The sequence below is a fragment of the Phyllostomus hastatus genome, unplaced genomic scaffold (genome assembly GCF_019186645.2).
Source record: "Phyllostomus hastatus isolate PE091 unplaced genomic scaffold, TTU_PhHast_1.1 phas_contig_198, whole genome shotgun sequence".
In the NCBI taxonomy this organism is placed as follows: domain Eukaryota; kingdom Metazoa; phylum Chordata; class Mammalia; order Chiroptera; family Phyllostomidae; genus Phyllostomus; species Phyllostomus hastatus.
In genome coordinates, this window is record NW_025333715.1 from 5,965,941 (window position 1) to 5,987,562 (window position 21,622).

The 21,622-nt window shown below is 44.3% G+C and overlaps 1 protein-coding gene across 1 annotated transcript in view; it reads left to right on the plus strand.

Moving 5' to 3' along the window:
- The window catches only part of ENTHD1 (ENTH domain containing 1), a 102,435-nt gene that overhangs the window by 65,175 nt on the left and 15,638 nt on the right, over window positions 1-21,622 (plus strand). The window lies entirely within an intron of this gene.

Below are 21,622 nucleotides of genomic sequence, written 5' to 3' on the forward strand. Positions count from 1 at the left end.
TTTGGTGTAAAACCCCCCAAATCCTCGCCAAAACCAGTGTCACAGAGCTTGCCACTTGCTTTCTTCCAGGACCTTTATGATTTCAAGTCTTCAGTTCAAACCTTTGGTCCATTTTAAGTTAATTTTTCTGTGCGGTGTAAGACAGGGGCCCAGTCTCATTCTTTGGCATGTGGCTGTGCAGGCTTCCCAGCACCAGTTATCGAAGAGACCGCCCCTTCCTTGGTGTGTTACTCTTGGCTGCTTTGTAGTAAATTAATGGACCACTGAGGCCTGGGTTTATCTCTGGGCTCTCCAGTCTCTTCCATTCATTAGACTGTGATTTTTTGTTGTATAAATTAGCCCACTTGTTACAGTCTAGCAGTGTTTCAAATCGCAGAGCTTCCACTGGTCTTTCAGTTCCTCCAGTCGCCTGATGGCAGACGTGATATGGACGGCGGGGGCGGTGCTTGCCGTAGGTCCAGGCATCGCCAGCCACTGTTTTCTGCGCCGGAACACAGTGCTGGCCCCCGCGGCTCAGCTCTGTCGCCTCGGTCTCGCCGCAGAAGGAGCAAGTCCACCCGCTGTTGGCTGACGTCACTCTCTCTCACTGCTTTCCGGAGGCAGGCACCGTGTCCGCTCCCATAGTCACCGGCCATCCCGACCTTGGTGCGTTTAGCCATCGCGCTGCGAACGAGGTGCTAGACTATGATTTTTTTTTGAGAGAGGGTCTGTGTCCTGTTCATCATCATATTCTCTGTCTAATCCAGTGCTTAGCCACCTAGTAAGGGCTCCACTGAACACTAGTTGGCTACGTAAGTATGATTTGAAATGATGTTTCTGTATTCTTTGCATATACTTGTTAGCACGTCTTCAGAGAGGGTTCAGCATAGTGTTTCAAAAGGAGAGCGGTGCGAGCAGCCCAGTGGGTGGATTCGAAGTTCGCCGGTGAGGTTCACTACCTGCAGAGTCATCTTTTGAAGAACCTTCCTCGGCCCTAGCTGACACTGGATTGTTATCCTGGCTAAGGCGAGTCTTGTGTCGAAGGTGGAAAGGACTCAGAACCCCAAAACTTTGAAATGATGACGTTCAAGGATGTAGAGAGGGCATGCACACGGACATTGGGGTTGGGCCAGGTATTATTTATGCAGCTTTTCCTTTCATGTCACTGCAGGTCCAGGCCGAACCCAAGGTCTGCCTCTAGCACAGTGGGAACCCAGAGAGACAGCATGGGTGCTCTCTTCCGATTCTGGATGCAGTCATGCATCCAGAGGAAGGGAAGTCTGGAAGGCAGAGAGGGAGCGAAGGAGCTCCCTTACCTGGGGGGAGAGGTGGGTGAGGAGCAACGAAGGGCCGCCGGGGAAGGAGGAGCTCCTCAAAGTCGGTGGTGGTATCCCTCACGCCAGGTCACGGGCGTGATGTTTTCAACCCATGACCCCAACTCTGCCCAACGCAGCTCCTGCATTTTTCTATAATTCAAGATAACCTTAAATCTCTCGATGGCAGAAAATATAACCTTGATTATTCTGTTTTCCCAGTCATTTTCTGGTTTAAACTCAGTCAATTCAGGATTCCCCTTCTGCCCCTCTTCCTCTTGAGGGTGGCGTCAAAGGCTCGGGGACCAGCTCGGCCTCACGGCTCTGGGAATGGAGGAACTCTCTGCCCCTGCCTCCCGGGCGTCTCTGCGTCCTGGCTTCTGCTGAGAGGAAGCTCAGCCCGTGCTCTCTAGTGGTCCACACCTCTTCCTGCCCATGGCCACTGTCGCCTCACAGCACCGCCCTGGCGTGAAGCCGTTACGCCACACACTCTGTGTGCCCCTTCCCCCGTGGCGAGGCCCTGTGGCTCCTGCTGTGCTCTCCCCACCGATCCTGTGGGCTTCAGGCGCTGCAGGGGGTCCCCACGTCTCTGTCACGTACCAGGGTCTCTGAGTGGCTGACCGAGGTGCTCTCTTCCCAGACCTGCCTCCTTGCACCTCTGTCTACTGCTTCCGCCCCATCCTCCGGTGCGAGGTGAAAAGTGGTGGGGGCTTACAACATACAGCTCACCTTCCCAGGTTCCACCTGGGAAATGAGCAAAAGCCCTCTTCACCTTCAGAGTGAGAGCAGGGAAAGGATTTTCCTCTGTTTCCTGCTGAATGCTCAGTGCCTGGAGAGTGGCAAGCGAGGGGCCCAGGAGAGACGGGTTGGAGAGACGGTTGACCAGCCGTCCCCAGCCTTCCCTGCTCCTGAGACCGGGCCCTGGGCGGGCTCAGAGTGCAAGACCTCTCTCGCCTTACGCACCTCCTGCTGCTTCTGTGTATCTCCTCCCTCGGGGGATCTGTAGTCTGAAGTAGACACTTAGAGTTGGGGGTGGGGAGTGTTCGAGCTAAGCCAGTATTTTTTTTCCCCAAATTCTCAATTCGGCGTTCGTTTGTTCGTTTCGAAGTCTGTATCCCTGGACCCATCATGAAACTTCCTCGCGGGCAAAGGCGGCTTCATATTTAGGTGACTACGCTGGTGGAGAGGGCCTTGGGGACTCAGCACGCGTGGGGGGCGTGGGGAGCTGTGGGAGCCTGTGTCTACTGACACTGCGCTCACCGTCCTTCCAGCCCGGCAGCCCCAGGTTCCAGCGCAGCGCCTGGGGCGAAGCAGGCTCGCACTGGATGGCACTGAACTTGGGGCGAATGAGAAACTGGTAAGACACTGAAGAGAGAAGGGTAGAGGCTTGGGGGTGTCATCAGGGTGAAGGAGGGAGGAGACAGAGAAGGAAGGCTCGATATCGTTGATTCTTTGTTGAAACAGCATCTTATTCGGTAAAGCGACGTGGTTTGTTAGTGTTGATACTAATAAGAAGTGTTGCTGTTATTTTAATTAATTGTAATGGTAGGTGCTCTCTAGACCCCAACTTAGTAAATTAACTCTCCACATTAGGGTCAAAACCCGGCGATGGTGAAACTTCGAGTTCTGCGGCAGGCGTCTCTTTGAGGCCGTGTGCAGTGTGGCCTGGGGACAAGATAAGCAAAGGGCCGCAGCAGGTGCAAAGGTCAGAGGTTTGTAGTAAATATAAGTGAAAAAGGTGTTTTGCTTTCTTGGAAGTGTTGGGGATGGGAAGCTTTCCTCTTTCCCACTTAGTTCTTCTTTCTGGCTGGTAGAATCATTTAAATGGCATACAGCAGATTAATGGGAGAAATCAAGTTTTAATATGTGCACACGGAGAATTCACTCACACATGAAAGTTTCAAAGACAGTGAGGCAAAACGAGATAGGTCTGTCATAAGGAGGGGGAAGTCGGGCTCCGGGATTTGAAAAGGGAAGTTAGGCAATTCCAGAGGAGATGAAAAGTTAATGTTTAGTGAATAGGTACTTGCTGGGCCATCTTCAACAATGAATGAGCAGGACGGGTCTTGCTCCCACAGGCCTGGCTAGGTTCCTCCGCAGTTCGAATGAAACCGCAGTCACCTACGATGGCAGCTGCCTTCCTGGAGCCGGTCCTCTACCCTACGTTCTTCTAGGACCCGGGGGTGTCCAGCCTTCGGCGTCTCTGGGCCACACTGGAAGAAGAGTTGCCTTGGGCCACACAGTAAATGCATTGTGACACATAATCACACACACACAAAATCTCATAATGTTTTCATTAAATTTATGATTTTGTGTTGGGCCGCATTCACAGCCATCCTGAGCCGCGTGCAGCCCACAGGCCGCAGGTTGGACACCCCAGTTTAGGCAGTTAGGGGGGAGGACAGAGGTTCTTTCTGAGCCTTCTAGGCCTTGCTTGTGTTTAGCCTGAAATAATCTACATTCCAGAGGGGCACATCTTGGGGTAACCTGTTTGTTCTGCACCCCTACAGAAGTATTTTGCTCATTTAACTGGGATAAGAAAATCCCAGAAAGGAATGCTTAGTTACCAGTCCTTGCTACCTGTGAACTTGGGAAAAGCTTATTCAAGCACTAAATTGTGGCAGTCCTTTGATAATCATACTGTAACTGTCATCTCTGTCCCTGCTTCGCGAGCCTTTCTCATCTGTCACTTGATCGTCAGGACACCTCGGTCAGGGACCTCCTGGCCTGAGCGTCACTCCTGTCTCTTCTGCCCCAGAGTCTCTGCAGTGACCTGTGCAGCACACAGAACTTCAAAGCAGCCTTTCATGGCTTTTTATCATCTGCGGGCTGAAAACTATACTCTTGACTGCTTTCCTTTTCAGCAATGTAGTACCCCAGACACTCTGAAGGTGCTCCTGCTGTTAAAAAAAAACACACACACACAACAAAACTAGATTCTGGATCAAAGATAGCTTTTGATGCATTGTTGAACGCTTGGGAGCTAAAGGAAACCTCTAAGGGCAAACCAGAACAAAGGCAGACAAATGCAATCAACCTGAGAACTGAAGCCTGATTGGAGCAGGGAGCTCTGAGCGTGAAGGAACTGCAGGGCAGGTTTTCCTGACGGCAAAGGCTGATGTGGGCTTCACACTCGGAACACCAGGGCTCCAGCCAGCCAGCCAGCCGCAGGGAGGAAGTGGCGCCCCAGACCTCTGCATTAAGTGGGGCACTCGAGGGGGTAAACCGGCTCTAGCCCGTGGACAGAAGCAGATCCTTTCTGGAGGAAAGCAGGCCTGATTTAGACCCCGTCATGCGCATGGGAGCGTCCCCGAAAGGAGTCCCTCACACACGTGTGTGTCTCCACGGTGCCAGGTTCACCAGGGGAGACTCTCCAGTAAGATAGTGGAGTCCCAGGCAGGTCGCGCACAGAGAGGGGAGCTTACACCACGGAAGCGAGCAGCGCGAGTGTCCAGTGTGAAGTCTCCGTCGCTGGCCACAGCGGCCACAGGAGGAGAGGCAGGCACCTGTCTCAGCCAGGCGGCTGCGGGGGCGGCGCGCGTGCAGTGGAGCGGCGGTGCAGCAGGACCCCCCAGTGAGACCTGTGGTGCAGCCGAGCTCAAGCGAGGGGTGGGGGGCGGAGTTCTGAGTTCTTGTAGCTCCCGAGGGGTGCAGGTCCCACTCATAATGGTGTCCCGATGGAGTCCTTATCCACGTGTCCAGACTTGTGGCTTTGAGTGTTCCGGACTCCTGCTCAGGGCGTTCCCACTCCCTCAGTCTCCGCGTTGCACTTGACGTGACGTCACTGGGGCAGGAGACAGCACAGGAAGAACTCTGAGACCGCACTGCTGCTCCCGGCCAGCGTCCGGCATCCTGGTTGCCAGGAGGCACCTTTCACCACTTAGGTCGAATAAATAGTAAACCGAGGCAGCGGGGAGGAAGGAGACAAGTCTCACACACTAACTCAGCAGTCCTGCGCCTGGTCTGATAATACTGCCAGGTGTTCCAGCATCACAAGAAACACCAGGTTAGTGAGGAAGGAGGAAAGTCCTTGAAATTCTATGTAGCATTTTCCACTGTCTGGGAAAGAAAGCCTTGAAACTGTGCTTTCATCCCAAGGCCTGAATGTGGGAGAGGGTCCCCGGCGCCCACAGAAAGAGCCCATAAAACAACTTTGGTGAATTGCCTACCTCCGGTCACTATCTGTTTTATGAGGGAGTCCCTGATGCTTGCAGAAAGAGCCCATAAATAACTTTGGAAAGTGCCCCAATTTTAATTAACTGCCTCCTGTCGAGTATCTGTTTTACAACAAGATGAACAAATGGGGTCTGGGGCAAGATAAGGATTCGGGCTAACAGGCCCCCACACATCCCTAAGTTTGGGTCATCACATTCCCCCAGGAAAGCTGTCACCACGTTTACTCGTTAATCATTATGTAATTTTTTTTCTCCTATGCCACCAACTCTATAAATCCTCAGACCAAAGGACTCTCTCTCTCTTGGGGGCTCGGGGCACTCTTAGCACTCTGGCCTCCCCAGGCCACTGGGCCTCAGGCCACCTGGTCTCAGGCCACCTGGGGGCCTGCCACCCTAGTCTCCAGCCGCTCCTACTTTTGCCACCCCACTTTGCCCCGAAACTTTGCCTCTCACCCCCCGCCCCCTGCCCCGTTCTCTCTTCCATGGGAGGGTCACTAATAAACTGATTGCACGCTAATAGATTTGCTGATCTGTAATTCTTCACATGCATGAGCAAGGAGGACCAGGTCTCTCCCGTCAACATCCTGGCTGACAGTGACTCCGTATGGGATTGTCGAAGATGTCCAAAATCCCACTCTGCCATTGTCCTATACAGGCCCCTGGGCTCTTACAGGTTAAGCTCAGCCAAGCAGGATGTTGCCATCAGTGAGAGCTGAACACACACGGAACGAGCCTGCGTGGCTGGGAGACTACGAGACGCAAACCAGATTCAGCCTACACAGATTTCAGCAATGAGCTATTAGCAGCAGAACATTAAACAGCTGAGTATGAAATGCTTAAGGAAAAAAAAAGATGGAATCAATAAGCGACAGATGATTAGGCAGATTTGAAATAACCAAATAAAATTTTCATTATAGGAAACATGAAATTGTTTGAAGGCAAAAACTCTGTGGATAGGGATGGAGTAAACAACAGATTAGATAAAACTGAAGTAAGAATTAGCAGCAGGGAGGTGGTTGGAATAAGTTGAACCAGACCTGGATGTACCACATTAAGGGATGGTGAATTTGGGGGCGCTTAGGGTGTCCTCATTCAACCCCAAAGAGCACACGAAGGCCATAGCAAGCACAGGAGCAACGGCAGCCAACAGACACATGGCCACAGTGGTGGCCAGACGAGGAAGGGCAGACACTTGCCTCTTACTCCCCTCCTCTGCTCCGACCCCCGAGTAGAGCTGAGCTCACGGGAGGGAGCTGGGCCCCACAGGCTGCCTCGTCCGCACGTGGACATCCAGGAGAGTGGACGGAAAGAAAGGGAAAAGAGGGGACGGGGAAGGGAGGGCAGCCAGCCCGAAAGCACAGCGGTGTGTCAGCACCTGGCTGCGAACAGAGGTGATTCTGACCTCACTCCTCACATCCGTATTCTTTCCCTCTGATCTCCCTGCTGTATTTGTGAATGGTTTCTTTGTATCTGTTTTCCAGCTTCCAATTTCTCTTCAGCTGGACTTAGTCTGCCTTTTAAATCAGCCAATTAATTATTTTTTTATTTCAGCTATTTTACTTTTCATTTTTAGAAGTCTACTTGGATCTTCATCACATCTGGTTTTACTACCTGGTCTTATTTTTATTTTATTTTTATTTTATTTTAGATTTTATTTATTTATTTTTAGAGAGGGGGAAAGGAGGGAGAAAGAGAGGGAGAGAAACATCAGTGTGTGGTTGCCTCTTGTGTGCCCCCCATGGGGACCTGGCCCACAACCCAGGCATGTGCCCTGACTGGGAATTCAACTGCTGAATCTTTGGTTCATAGGCTGGCACTCAGTCCACTGAGCCACACCAGCCAGGGCAGGCATTTGTAATGTCTGAGGGTTGGGGGAGAGAAATGGTATATATGATCTTAGGTATTCAGTGAGGTGTTTTCCAAAGGGACATATATAATATATTAAGTTTTAATAGGTGGGATTTGGGGCGGGGGAGTTGTTCTGTTTTGGAGTTTTGTTGCTGTCGTTTGTTAGTGGAGCTTTTTTTTTTTTTGCTTATTTTGAGTAATAGAGCATTCATGCTTCATGAGAAACAGCATTTCGTCTGAGTTCACAAGTTAGATGATATTTAAAGGTTTGTTTCAGTGTTGTAGACTTAGATGTGATTTTTACCCAGTATCAAAGTGAGAAATTTTATTATTGGTCTGTACATCTAACAGAGAAAATGTGTAAGAATTACAGTTCTTCTCATCGTCATCTTTCCACAGCAGGCTGGTTCTCTCGGCCTTAAATGCAACAACCCGCGGGCACCAAGGGCCTGCATCGTGCTGTGGTCCATAAACACAGCGGCTCCTGGGGGCAGGGAGAGCACCGGGGTGTTTACATTCCCATCTGTTTCCAGTGAGGCCCCCCACCACCCACAGCAGGAACTCCCGGGGGATCCCACTTCCTCCCACTGTGTCATAACAACACCAGCAACCACACAGAGTCCACAGTGTGTTGGGGGCTGTTCTAGGCCATCCATGTACACCAGGATTAAACCTCTGACCCGATCCAGCTCACTTTCTTACTCTGCTGGAGTCACCTACAGGGTGTCATTGTCACTAGAAAGATCGGTCTGATAGTTAACGCACTTGACCTTCAGACGCCAGCACACCTGTTTGGCCTGGAGTGTGCCCTGTGGAGCGCGCAGGCCCCAGCAGGCCAGAGACCAGATCCCATTACCCTCCAGCCCGACAGACAGACAGTGAGGCAGTAATGATCCCCAGCTCCCCAGGGACAGTCTCAGCCCCTGTTTGGATCACGATAGTTTATTGAATGAAATTATGACTTTTACTATTGATAGAACTGTAATTATGATGCAAAATTTAATAATGAGAATCCTGTACCTGCTTTGTATGGTCTACTTTCATGGCCTGAAAATCTTCAAGTGGAAAATCTCCACTTGAAGAGATTTTTAAAGACAAGCACCTTTAAAAGTGTCTGTAAATCTATTTTCCCTTGAGAAGTTAAACCATTAACTCAAATTGGTATTGAAAGAAGTAGTAAGTATACATAACATATTTCATAGCTGCATTTGCCAAATATTTTTATTTTAATATTTGGATATAATATAATATAGTTAAATGTAATGACATACAATTTAAAAATTCTCAGAACCTACAATTGTGTGTATACACACACACACACACACACACACACTTAATACAGACTATAGGTAAATTATAGCTATTTAACTTATTATGATTATTTGGGGTTTCATATATATACTATAAACAAGTATATTAATATTTCCATGTCAGATATGTTAAGTTTCACATTAAATACTCATTTTTAAATTAGTGGCTTATCTACTTTAAACCAACATTTCAATGAGCAATTCAAATCATTCTTCTATGTTAGTAATTTATAACTGTGACCTCTTAGCAAAATGGCCTTATTACCTTAAGATGCTATTTCCTTTGATTAACATGATTACTGAAGTAGAAGCTCCTTCAGTTACACATTTTTAAGCCACAGAAAGACATATTTTGGGATCCATCTTTTGTCATGCTTGCCAGCTCTCCGCTTTTGTCGCTGTAATTGGATACTATTTATCAGACCGGCAGGAGAATTGATCACGGCAATAGCTCTCTTGGAATGTAACACCCATTATTAAATTCACAGTATAATGGAATATAAAATAATATTCAATAATCGTAGTACCTGGAACAAGGCAGTGGGATTATTGAAAAATGTAAGCGTTACCAGAATGGAATGTTCCTGTCTAGTGGCAAAGTGTCTTAACTCAGAATTAAATCTGAAGTTCTCTTTCAAAAATGATTCCATCATCTCCAAACTAGCAGCAACATTTCAGTACCTTCAATAGCGTAGCTGTTCTCTTTTGTCCTCAGGCTCAAAGAATGGTGGTGTGTTGCTTGGGGTTTTTTTTTTTTTCTTTCTTTCCCTCACCACAGGCATTTGAGTGAGAGTCTGGTTTTAAATTTGCAGTCTGATGTCTTACATAGAGAATAAGCTTCTTACTAGAGATAACTATCAAGAATAATCAAGCCAGCATTTCAAGGTCCCGTTTTTTCGCATTAATCAAATACATTAGCAGGTGTAAAGCACTGCGCAGCCAAGAAAGCCGGGTGTCGTCTGAATTTAATTCTGGGCTTCCCACCCGGGAGTCTGCTGGATGGGTGCTTGAGAACAAAGCTCTTTGACGTTCAGGTTTGAATGGAAAGAAAATGAGAAGCCAGATAAAGGAGGCCAGCCAGATCAATTCACTCTCTAGTCCTCTCTGCCTTTTCAGTGGAATTCAGAGAAATTCCCTTTCAGAGAAAAGTGGGCAGCCCTCGCGAAACAGCGCTTTAGGGTTTACAGAGTGTACACCTCTGTGCTTTGTGTTGAAACAGAGAACGACAGCATTCATGGCTGTTCTCCATCGAATCCCCACTGAGTTCTGCTGGGCTTCAGAACATTTTCCATAAATGCTGTTCGTTCTTTAAATGGACCCCGGGTACATAGGCCAACCGTGTACCTAACTCAGCTCCCTCCACAGGGCCCTGCGTATCCGACAGCACCACCCAGGATGAATGGAGTGACCCCAAGGTACACTTGGGTCACCTCACAGTCGGGAGCCCTTAGAACAGTGGCTGGTAAAGAAGCACTTGGCACAGCAGGTTCTACCGGACGTTTGCTCCTCCCTTCACTCCCCCAGGAGTGAACAAGAGCATCGGTTTAGAACCCAGGAGCCTGCGGTGCTAGTTCTGCTGCTGCCACTTAGTCATCATTTGGCCCTGAAGCCTCAGGTCCGCGTGTTGGTCACAAAGGCACTGAATTGGAATGTCCTCTAAGACTTTCTCTACCGTTGAGTTTTAGTGATTAAACTCCTCATTATCAATGATAATGATCCACTGAACACACACAGTATCAAATGACTGCCAGGCACCTGCCAGTCACCTTCGGATTGAACACACTGACCAAGTGGTGTGCCCTGAAGGGGTCCGCGGTCTGCTGCAGGCGACAGACCCACAAACAAGACGTTATAACAAGTCATAAACAATGAATTTGTTTGCTGATGTTATCAGAGCCACGTCCTTGCGCTTCATACTTATCAAATGAGTAATATTGGAAATAACAAAATAAGCAAAAATATAAATATTCACATTGTATTAAGCAAAAGCAAAGAAAAGAAGGATCCATTTCTTTGCTTGGAGGATAAAGAAAAGGTTTCACAAAGCAGGTGGTATTTGAACTGAGTGTTGAAGATTGAGCCATTTTTGACAGAGAGGAAGGGTCGGGATGAAGGGTATTTTAGGCTGAGGGAAGAGCACAAGCAAAAATGCAGAGACGAGAACATGTACGTGCACCTAAAGGGCATCAGCCTGGCAGCTGGGGACCAGTCAGATAAAAAGAGGCAGAAGAGCATTGCAGACCAAAGGAACAGCATCGGTGAAGGCTGGTGCGCAGAGGAAGCGTGACAAATGTGAAGAAATGAAAGAGCTGAAGTATAGCAGGATCATACCGTTTTAAGAAAAGTAGTAGTAAAAAGTAAGATGAGAGAGGCAAATAGGGACTAATCTATGCAGAGCCTTGTAAACCATGTCCAGTAGTTTGAGACGTAGAGGAGAGACCCTGGCTGTGCTGTGTGGAAAGAACTGAGGGGTCAGGGGGTGGGGGGTGGAGACCATTTAGAGGCTGGGCTGGCAAGTACAGCTCCGGAATAACCTGAGTGGCTGGGAAGTTGATGGTCATATTAATAGAGGTAAAACAAACACCCAAGGATGGAGAGGCTGGAGGGTAGTGAGACCTCCCTGTGCAGAGGGATAGGTCAATACTGGGGGCTAGACCTCAGTGGGAGTCAGGGCTGAGGATTGAAATGTGTGGATTGCCTGCATAGAGGTGACAGACCTAGTCCTCGTTTAAATAAGGTAACAGATGGCGTCTCCCTGGGAGATGGTAGGGACAGAAGAGAAAAGGGTCAAGGGTCTTTCCTCTGCAAGACAGAGGAAACAGAGCCAGGGAAGACTACTGGAAAGATTGCCTGGCCCACTGGAGGAGAGCCAGCAAAGCTCTGTTGAAGCATCTGTAGAGGAACGAGTTTCAAAGAGGACGTATTAAGATTTTCATTTCACTCCTCATCACTCCCGCCTGTCAGGCAAGAGGTCCACCAGACCTGGCTTCTTCCTTTCTCTCCAGATTTGGCCCGTCCACCCTGCCACACACCCTGCTCTGGTGACACTGAATGGTTTGTATCTGCCCCCCTGCCCCCGCCTTTGCTACGCAGCACATTGTAGCCTCCATTGTAGCGTGTCTTGAAATTTCTTCTAAGTGAATTATTGCTATTTCTCATTCAATTCCACTATGGCCAGAGCACTTAGTGTAGGATGTTATGCTTTTAAAGTCTACTGAGACTTGTTTTATGGCCCACCATGGTGTATCTCAGTAAACACAGACGTACACTTGCAAGCTTGCAAAAAAAAAAAATGTGTGGTTGGGTGTGGTGGTTTGCAGATGTTCATTAAATTAAGACAGTTGATAGTGCTGTTTACATCTTCTATATTCATACTGATATTTTGTCTGTTCTATCAGCTGCTGAGAAGGGATGTCAAAATTGCCAGATGTGATTTAGTGAGACTTCTCCAATTCTCTCTGTAATTTTGTCAGTTTTTGCTTCATTTATCTGTAGCTCTATTATTAGGCAGTTACATATTTATAATGTCATATCGTCCAGATGTTTGGCCCTTTTGTCTTTATGAAATGTCCTCTTTGTTCTCTGGGAACACCTCTTTTCTTGAAGCCTATTTTATCTGATATTAAGATAGCCACCATGCCCTGTCTGGCATGGCTCAGTGGATTGGGTGCTGGCCTGCAAACTGAAGGGTCACCAGTTTGATTCCCAGTCAGGGCACATGCCTGGGTTGTAGGCCAGGTCCCCGGTTGGGGGTGTGAGGGAGACAACCGATCTAGGTATCTCTTGTACATGGATGTTCCTCTCCTTCTCTCCCTCCCTTAAAAAAAAAAAAGATAGCCACTCAGCTTTTTTGTTTATTGTTGCATGGTATTGCTGAATTTTTCAGTCCTTCAACTTATATTTGACTGTTTTTAAGTTGCATCTCCTCTATATAGCATATAATTGGATCTTATTTTTTTATCCAGTCTGAAAGTTTATGCTCTGTAATTTGCATTTTAGTATAATTATTGATAGTGTTTGATTTAGGTTTCCTCTTTTACTTTCTGCTTGTTCCATCTGTGTTTTGTTCCTCTGTTCTTTCATTGCAGTCTTCTCTTGGGCTAATTCAATACTTCTAAAATTCTATTTTAACTGATCAATTGGCTTCTTAGTTGTACTTCTTTGCATGAATTTCAGTATTTTCTCTAGGATTAAATTGTATATCCTTAACATTGTATAGTCCCATTGTATCACCACCTCATAAAATGTTAGAATCTTGCAACCATACAGGTCCAATCTCCCAGCCATCATTTATGTGATAGTTGCCATGTAAGTTATATTTACGAGGTCTATCCAGAAGGTATCCAGGCAGGTAATATGAAAAATAGAGACATTGTTGAAGAAGATACAAGTTACAAGGAACATTTGTACATAAGACAATAATGCCTTCATCCCCTTCAAAGTAGGTATCTTGGGACTTCATGCAGTTCTCCCAATTGCCATCAGCTGCCCCATATACTTTCCTGAATCTCATCGATGATCTGAAATCTCGTCCCTTTCAAAGGTGATTTTAGTTTTGGGAAAAACCAGAAGTCACAGAGCGCCAAATCTGGGCTGTAGGGATGCTGAGTCACCTGGGTGATTTGATGTTTCACTGAAAAACTGCACAAGACATGATGCATGAGCGGGCATGTTGTTGTGATGAAGCTGCCAGTCACCAGTTGCCCATAGCGGCAGCCTTTCTGAATCATCCGAATAGTTTCTGCAGAGGAGTATTCAAGCTTAATGCAAAATTTGATGCAGATTTTTTGCTGTACTCACTCAGTCATTTTGAATGTGACTCACACAGTACACGTGCTCACTCAATGGCATCTACCACCCGCACTGACTAGTACAGTGAAGTCATCATTGTTCACACATGTGCATTCCAGTCCACTCCACTTGGCTGCCAGGTTACATCGATGTTGCACAAACTATTCTCATTATATTAACAATGTTTTTCTGGACAGACCTTGTGTATTTGTTGTAATACTTCATACACAGTGTTTTAATTTTTAAACAGTCACACATTTTAAGAAAGTAAGAGGAAAAATAATACTTTATGTTTGCTTTCTTATTTCTCATTTATAGCACTTCTCATTCCTTCCCAAACCCTCAGCTTTCCATTTGTTATAATTTTTCTTCAACCTGAAGTATTTACTTCCTATATATAGTATTTCTTATATATGCTATATTATATAGCATTTCTTGCTATAAATTGCCTTCTAGTAATTAACTTTCTTAGTTTTTGTTCATCTGAAAATGTTTTTATTTTGCCTTCAGTTTTGAAGGATATTATTGCTAGATGTAGAATTCTACATTGACAGCTTTCTCCTCTTTTCATTATTTAAAAAATAGGACATTCCACTGTCTTCTGACTGCCATTGTTCAGGATGAAAAGTTGGCTGTCATTTATATCATTCTTTCCTTGTGTGATGTCTTTTCTCTGAATACTTTCAAGATTCTGTTTAATGTTTTGTTTTCAGCAGTTTGACTGTGATGGTAGTAAGTGTGGCTTCCTTGGTGGCTCCCTCTTTACTGGGATTTACCCCCTCACTTTCCACTGCCGTGGGAACTCCAAGCCCTGTCCTCTAGATCTGCAGGCCAGTGAACCTATAGGTTTAGCCAAATTTTAGTACTCAGTGTGGAGCTGACTGAAACTCGAGTGATGAGTTGTAAAAACAGGGAACTTACCCAGCGATCTTCCTTTCTTCCAAGTGTTGATTCCCTCCAGTTTCTGCCTACTTTTGGTTGCTCTTCTATAACTTTAGGTGGTTGGAATTTTACATATTGTCTAGAGTTTCTAGCTGTTATCTACAGGAGGGTCGGTCCAATAGGAACTACTCTGTCATTATAAACAAAAACATAATACAATAGAGAGAGTTATGTAAATTATGTAATCAACCAGATGTTGATTAGATATTAAAAAGTGAAAAGAGAATACCAAGGGATCACGGCGGCAGTAACTACAGGGATAAACTACCAGGCCTAGGGCTGGGGGCAGAGTGCAGAGGTTGGAGAAATTAAAATTTAGCAGCTTGGCTTTGTGGGGTGATGACCACAAACTCCGTGACCCAGGCCTCTCAAGAGGTGGGGTGTGACTGGCTGCCGCTGTTATGAAGGGAGGGTGGTAAGGCTGCTTCTACAGATGCTGGGAAAAGGCAACTGGAAGGAATGCGGTGAATGGAGTGAAGAAGCAGTGTAAAGGCGATGCTGTCAGGAGCAGGAAGAAAACAGGAAGGAGCAAGTCATTTCTTCCTACGCTGGCCTTCCAACCTTCCTCTAGCCCCTCTTGTTGGCAGAACCTAACAAATCATTAGTTGGAAAACAGAAATGTGGTTTGTGACATCCCGGCCCCAGTGTCACAGAGATTAAGGACAATAGTTTAATAATTGACACAGCCCATCTGTCAGACACTCCGCATCCAGATATATTTTTCTACACTTATTTGTATATCCAAGAAACAAAAAAAAAAATCTCTATCTTTTGTACAAATGAAGATCTTTTCCCAAAAAAGAATGAATCATAAATTCCCCATAATTCCAAGGTACCCTGTCCTCAAATTCCTAAAACTTTTTGGAGTTCTGTGATAAGAATAGATTTCTTTCACGTTGGCTTTCCCCTCTGCAGGCATTTATTGTTTTGCTTCTTCACTCCGTCAACTTTTCCTTTTCTAACAATTTGTTGATGTCACAATCTTTTGTTGTCCTCTCTTCTGTTCTATTTGCCCTTTTAGGTTTATACCTTTTTGTGCCACTTCTGTCATGTTTGGGTGTGGAGGAAGGAGAGGAAATCAATGAATATATTGTGTGGCAAATGCTATCAATGCCCCACCCGTATTCTCTTGGTCTACCCCTGACTAGAACTGCAGACCTGGTGACCAGTTCCCATGTACACTGAGAGTGCCTCTGTCTCTCTGCTTCTCTACCTGAGAGGTGTTCTGTTTCTTTCCATTTGGAGCCAAGAGACTTGTTCAGCCTAAATGCACAAAAGCCAAGAAATGACAAAGATTTCATGCTCGCAGAGGCAACCCTCAACCAGTGACAGCAAGACACTGGGTAAACGGTCCACCTTTCCATTCCTGAGTGGCCCATGCTGAGACATCCACCAGGACTGAGCCTCGTTTGTCCACATTTGTAGTAAACCTGGTCATTAATACACTGTTCTCTTTTGTCCCTTTTTCACTTTACCTTTCCCACCCGCTCACTTCTGTTCTTGGGATCACCAGCCAAATCAGCCACCTGCATCTGAATCTTTTTCTCAGAGTCTGCTTTTAGGAGAATCCGGACTGAAGCATTTTACTATTATATTGGGTTGGCCCTAAAGTTTGTTTAGTTTTTTTCTGTACGATGGCTCTCGTAGCACTTAGTTGTCTTTAGCTTCATTCAAAACAATTTTGTTAGATTATATTGTGACAGCTATCAAGTCTGCATGCAGTTTATTAAAAAAGCTTAGCAAAATGGGTGAATTTTTGTGCAGCCATTTTAATATTGAAGATGGAAAAAATATGCAACATTTTCAGCATACTATGCTTTATTATTTCAAGAAAGGTAAAAACGCAACTGAAACACACAAAAAGATTTGTGTAGTGTATGGAGAAGGTGCTGTGACTGATCGAACATGTGAAAAGTAGTTTGCAAAGTTTCTTGGTACTATTGACATTTTGGCCAAATAATTCTTTGCTGTGGATTGTCTAATGCATTAGAAGGTGTTTAGCAGCAGCCCTGGCCTCTACTCCCGAGAAGCCAAAAGCAGGAGTTAGCCAACCTACTCAAAATATCCAAATCATTAAAGTTATTGATGAAAATGAAAAATGTGTCTTTTATTTTATGGAAAAAACTAAATGGACTCTTTGGCCAACCTAAATATGTTCTTTATGTCCACTCATTTGAGAAAATATAATCTCCTAGACATTGTGATATTGAACTGTATTATTAGTCATTTAGTAATTTTTATTATTTCTATGTGTCATCACATATACATGGTGGGGCAAACCTAGATTTACAGTTGTTCATCTGGAAAACAATACAATAATTAATAAATAAGAATAAGAATGGACTCTGTGTTTTGCATGCCCACAATTGTAAACCTACTCTCGCCCCATTCTGTGTACTTTTGTTTGTGCATATGTAGTATCTATCTATTTATATTTATATATCTACATATTTTTATGTGTATTCTTTTTTCTACCCGTCTGTACAAAATCCACACTTGATCTTAAGTTGATTGGCAATAGGAACTATGACCTCCACTTCCATATGTCTTTGGAATCTAATATAGTCCAGTGCAAACAGTGGGTGCTCAATAAGTGTTTGTTGACTGATCATCCTTATTTTTAGGTTTCACATATAGTATACATCTTTATACACAAAAAGTCAACATGTAAAATTGATATTAGATCATTTACAATCAAATAATTATTACACTTAACAAACATTTGCATATCTCCAATGTGCAAAAGCCTGATAAAGGCTATAAAGTCAGAATGCAGACACTTGATATGACATGTGATAAGCTCTATACCACATAAAATTAGGTGAAATAAACGAGTTTACAGAAATAAATATTTGCCATTTCAGAGAAGCAAAGTACTAGGGTGGAGTGATAGGCATGACTAGGAATATCAGCAGCCTCCAGCAGTAGTAATCACTGCACTAGGCCTTGAGGAACTGACGGGATTTAAATGGGTGGAGAAGGGAGAGGGGGTGCTCCAGGGCACACATCCCTGCGAGGAAGCAGTGGTAATGAAGATAAGCACAAACTAATGGAGGAATGAAGGCACAGGCGCCTGAACCCATATGGGGAATGTAATGAAAAGAACAGCCAGGCTGAGGTTAGTTTCCTACTGAGAAGGCATAGAAAATAAGCAGTAGAGGACCTTTAAAACTCAAGGGATTTAGACTTGTCACTGAAACAAGAGGGAGTTTTTGAAGGATTTGCGGGGGAGAAAGTAGGGATTAAAATGAGAGGATTAATACAGCTTGTTGCACAGAAAGCGTGGGGGTAGCGCAGAGCTGAGGGCAGATTTGAAACCCAGCTTAACATGCTTTCTAGAACCTGAATGCCTTTTTAGCATTGGTTACATAACTTTTTTTCTTTTAGATAATCTATGCATTTAGAATCATTATTTTTTATTTTTCTCTTTTTTTTAGATTACAGTATTTTATTCCTTAAAAAATGTTACTGGTTAAAAAAAAAAGTTATAAGCAAAGAAGCTGCATTCCATTCTTCCTGGACTAGAAACAGAATGGCTTCAGTCTGGTTTATTTCTTTGAATTTCAAGATATTTTTTATTCTTTTTGTAATTTTAAGTTTTTGTACTAAACATTAAAATAGTAGTTATGTAGATGATTTCATATATCCCAATTTTGAGATTTAGATTTTGCTATTATGAATATTTTCATCAGAAAGTCATTATCATTCTGAATTATCTTGGTTTACATATTGTTACATTTTAAGATGACTCTATTACTATAGAAAAAGACTTTTCCCCCATTTTTTTCACATGTAAATTGAAAGTCCATGGAAAATATTTCACTGAAATTTACTTTTAAGGAATGCTTTTATGTATATGAGGTGATGTATGATGCACATGCACTTTGGAATACTGTAAATCTAGTATTCTACTAGGCATATATTAGTATTTTTAACAGAACTTTTACCAACTAGATTAACTTGATTATATGCACATTAGGAGTATTCTGGAAGTTGTTTTCATCTACCAATTTTCCATTTCCTTGAATCATTATCAAGTAAACTACACTCAGTTTAGAAAAGCAAAGACATTTTTCTTTATTCTATGCTTCAGTTTGTCTTTTCATTCAATGAGCATTTACTGACTATACCCTGTGGGAATGGCACTCTTAGGTGCTGGGATGCAAAGATGATTCCTAATAAGGTCTCTCCAAGGAGGCTGTTTGCAGGGGCTGGGGGGTGAGGAGCCTTGTAATAAATGAGATGAAATTAAATGAGATGCAATGTTATCATTCTTCATGGGGCTCCAAACAGGATGTGGTAAGATAGACATCATAGGGTACAGGGAGGGAAGAAAAGGACATAGAGAAGGTGATACTCGAATCGAGTTTTAAAAGATGAGAAAGTTTGGAGATGAGAAGTTTGGGGAAAAATGGGATTCCTGATAGAGTTAGTGATGTATGTCTCTTGAATTGTCTAACTGGTATACCAGCAGCACTTTTGCCCGGGCTGGTCTCCAACTATGGACGAAAATGGAAAGGAAGGTTTTCTGAATCAAAGAAAATTTGCTTTTCCTGATACAACACAGTGCCTGAAAGTGACAATGCTAGCATATAAATGAGCATTATAAGGTGTGTTTTGAGGTACATTCTGATACATAAACTCTCAATAGCGAATTACACGATTCCTATATCCTCTTGCCTTTGGGGAGCTTCAAATGACACAATCTCCCTTTTGCCCTCCCTCCTCCAGTTATGCTTCTAATCCATGAACTCTTTCTTAGACATCATTTCCTTCCTTTCCGTATTCAACTCTGATGAAACTACCTGAGAGCAAGTCCTGGCACTGAGTGGTGATAACAGTCTGCAACTAGAAGTCTGGAGTGTGCTCGCAATTCATAGACTCAAGGGCTATTCCTATATCTGATCAACCTCCAATCTCAAATCCCTAGAATTCCTCCAGTTTCTTCCATTTGTAAAAAATATTATTTGTCTGTTGTAGTCCAAGGACTTTGTCTTATTCTAGGTACTTTGGTGATATTAATGAATAAAATGGACAAAGATCCCTGGCCCAATGGAACTTACATTTTAGTAATCCTCACAGTGGATTGGAGAGATTGCTTCTTTTCTCCCATGTAGACAAAGGATTTATATAGTCAGGCTGCTACCTAAAGTAGTGGGGTTTTTTTTACGGGCTTTGTAGAGATACTGGGGCAAGAAGACATTTTTTATTTCAGGAGAAAAAGAACCTGGGGATTCTTTAAGGATAGACCAGTATGATATGGCAAATTTTCTCTAGTTTATCTTGTTAAAAGGTAGAAGTTTGAAGGTTCTAAAAATATAGTAGTTTCTGAGACAGATAAATTGGTGAAGGGAAAAATATTGTAAGACAAATTATTTGAAGCTTTTCTTTCCTTGAGCTTCAGTGAGGAGAGAGAAGACAGCCACCAAATGACTAATGTATCAATTATAGTGTGGGTATACTTTACACAGGCAGAATGGAAATATTGTAAGAAAGTAGAAACAACTAAATAGAAGAGAATTCTGTTGTGACATAAAAACTTGGAGTTCCAGGGTTCTGGCCAAGATGGAGGCGTAGGTAGATGCCCTTCACGTCCTGGCACAACCAAAAGAAGGACAACAACCAATTTAAAAACAAAAAACAACCAGAACTGCCAGAAAATCAAACTGTATGGAAGTCTGACAACCAAGGAGTTAAAGAAGAAACCAGACCAATAGGAGGGGCGGAGACAAGCAGGCGGGGCAAAGAGGATGCACGACAAGGCTGCAGCTGGCAGACCAGGTGGTCCCACATCTGTGTGCGGATAAACTGGGAGGAACAAATGAGGAGTGAGACAGACCACGCACCCAGGGTTCCAGCACCTGGAAATAAAGCCTCAAAACCTCTGACTGAAAAAACCTGTGGGTGTTGCAACTGTGGGAGAAACTCCCAGCCTTATAGGAGAGTCTGTTAGAGAGACCCAAGGGGTCCCTCTAGAATATACACAAACCCACCCACCTGGGAATCAGCACCTGAAAGGGCACGAACCGCTTGTGGGAAGTGACGGAAAGTGGGGCAAGAGCCGAGCAAGTGACATTGTTCCCTCTCTGACCCCTCCCCACATACAGTATCACAGTACGGCCACATGGGTTGCCCCACCCTGGAGAACACCTAAGGCTCTGCCCCTTACTGTGTAACAGGTGTACCAAGACAAAGAAATACTGCCCAAATGAAAGAACAGATCAAAACTCCAGAAAAAGAACTAAGCAACAAGGAGATAGCCAACCTATCAGATGCAGAGTTCAAAATGCTGGTAATCAGAGTGCTCACAGAAATGATTGAGTATAGTCGCAAAATAAAGTAAGAAATGAAGGCTATACAAAGCGAAATAAAGGAAAATATACAGAGAATCAACAGTGAAGTGAAGGGAACTGGGACTCAAATCAACAATTTGGAATAAAAGGAAGAAATAAACATCCAATCGGAACAGAATGAAGAAAGAAGAATTTTTAAAAATTAGGAAAGGCTAAGGAACCTCCAGGACAACTTTAAATGTCCCAACATCTGAATCAAAGGGGTGCCAGAAGAAGAAGAGGAAGAGCAAGAAAGTGAAAACTTAGTTGAAAACATAATGAAGGAGAACTTCCCCAATCTGGGGAAGGAAATAGACTTCCAGGAAGTCCAGGAAGCTCAGAGAGTCCCAAAGAAGTTGGATCCAAGAAAAAACACACCAAGGCATATCATAATCACATTAGCCAAGATTAAAGATAAGGAGAGAATCTTAAAAGCAGTGAGAGAAAATGAGACATTACCTACAAAGGAGCTCCCATAAGACTCTCAGCTGATTTCTCAAAAGAAATCTTGTAGGCAAGAAGGGGCTGGAAAGAAGTATTCCAAGTCATGAAAGGAAAGGACCTACATCTAAGATGACTCTATCCAGCAAAGCTAGAATAGAAGGGCAGATAAAGTGCTTCCCAGATAAGGACAAGTTAAAGTTCATCATCACCAAGCCCTTATTATGTGAAATGTTGAAGGGACTTATCTAAGAAAAAGAAGATGATCAAAAACATGAACAGTGAAATGACAACAAATTCACAACTATCAAGAACTGAACCTAAAAAACAAAAACTAAGCAAATAACTAGAACAGGAACAGAATCACAGAAATGGAGATCACATGGAGGGTTATCAGCAGGGAGTGTGGGGTAAGGGGAGAGGGAGAATGGGGAAAAAGGTACAGGGAATAAGAAACATAATTGGTAGGCACAAAATAGACAGGGAGAGGT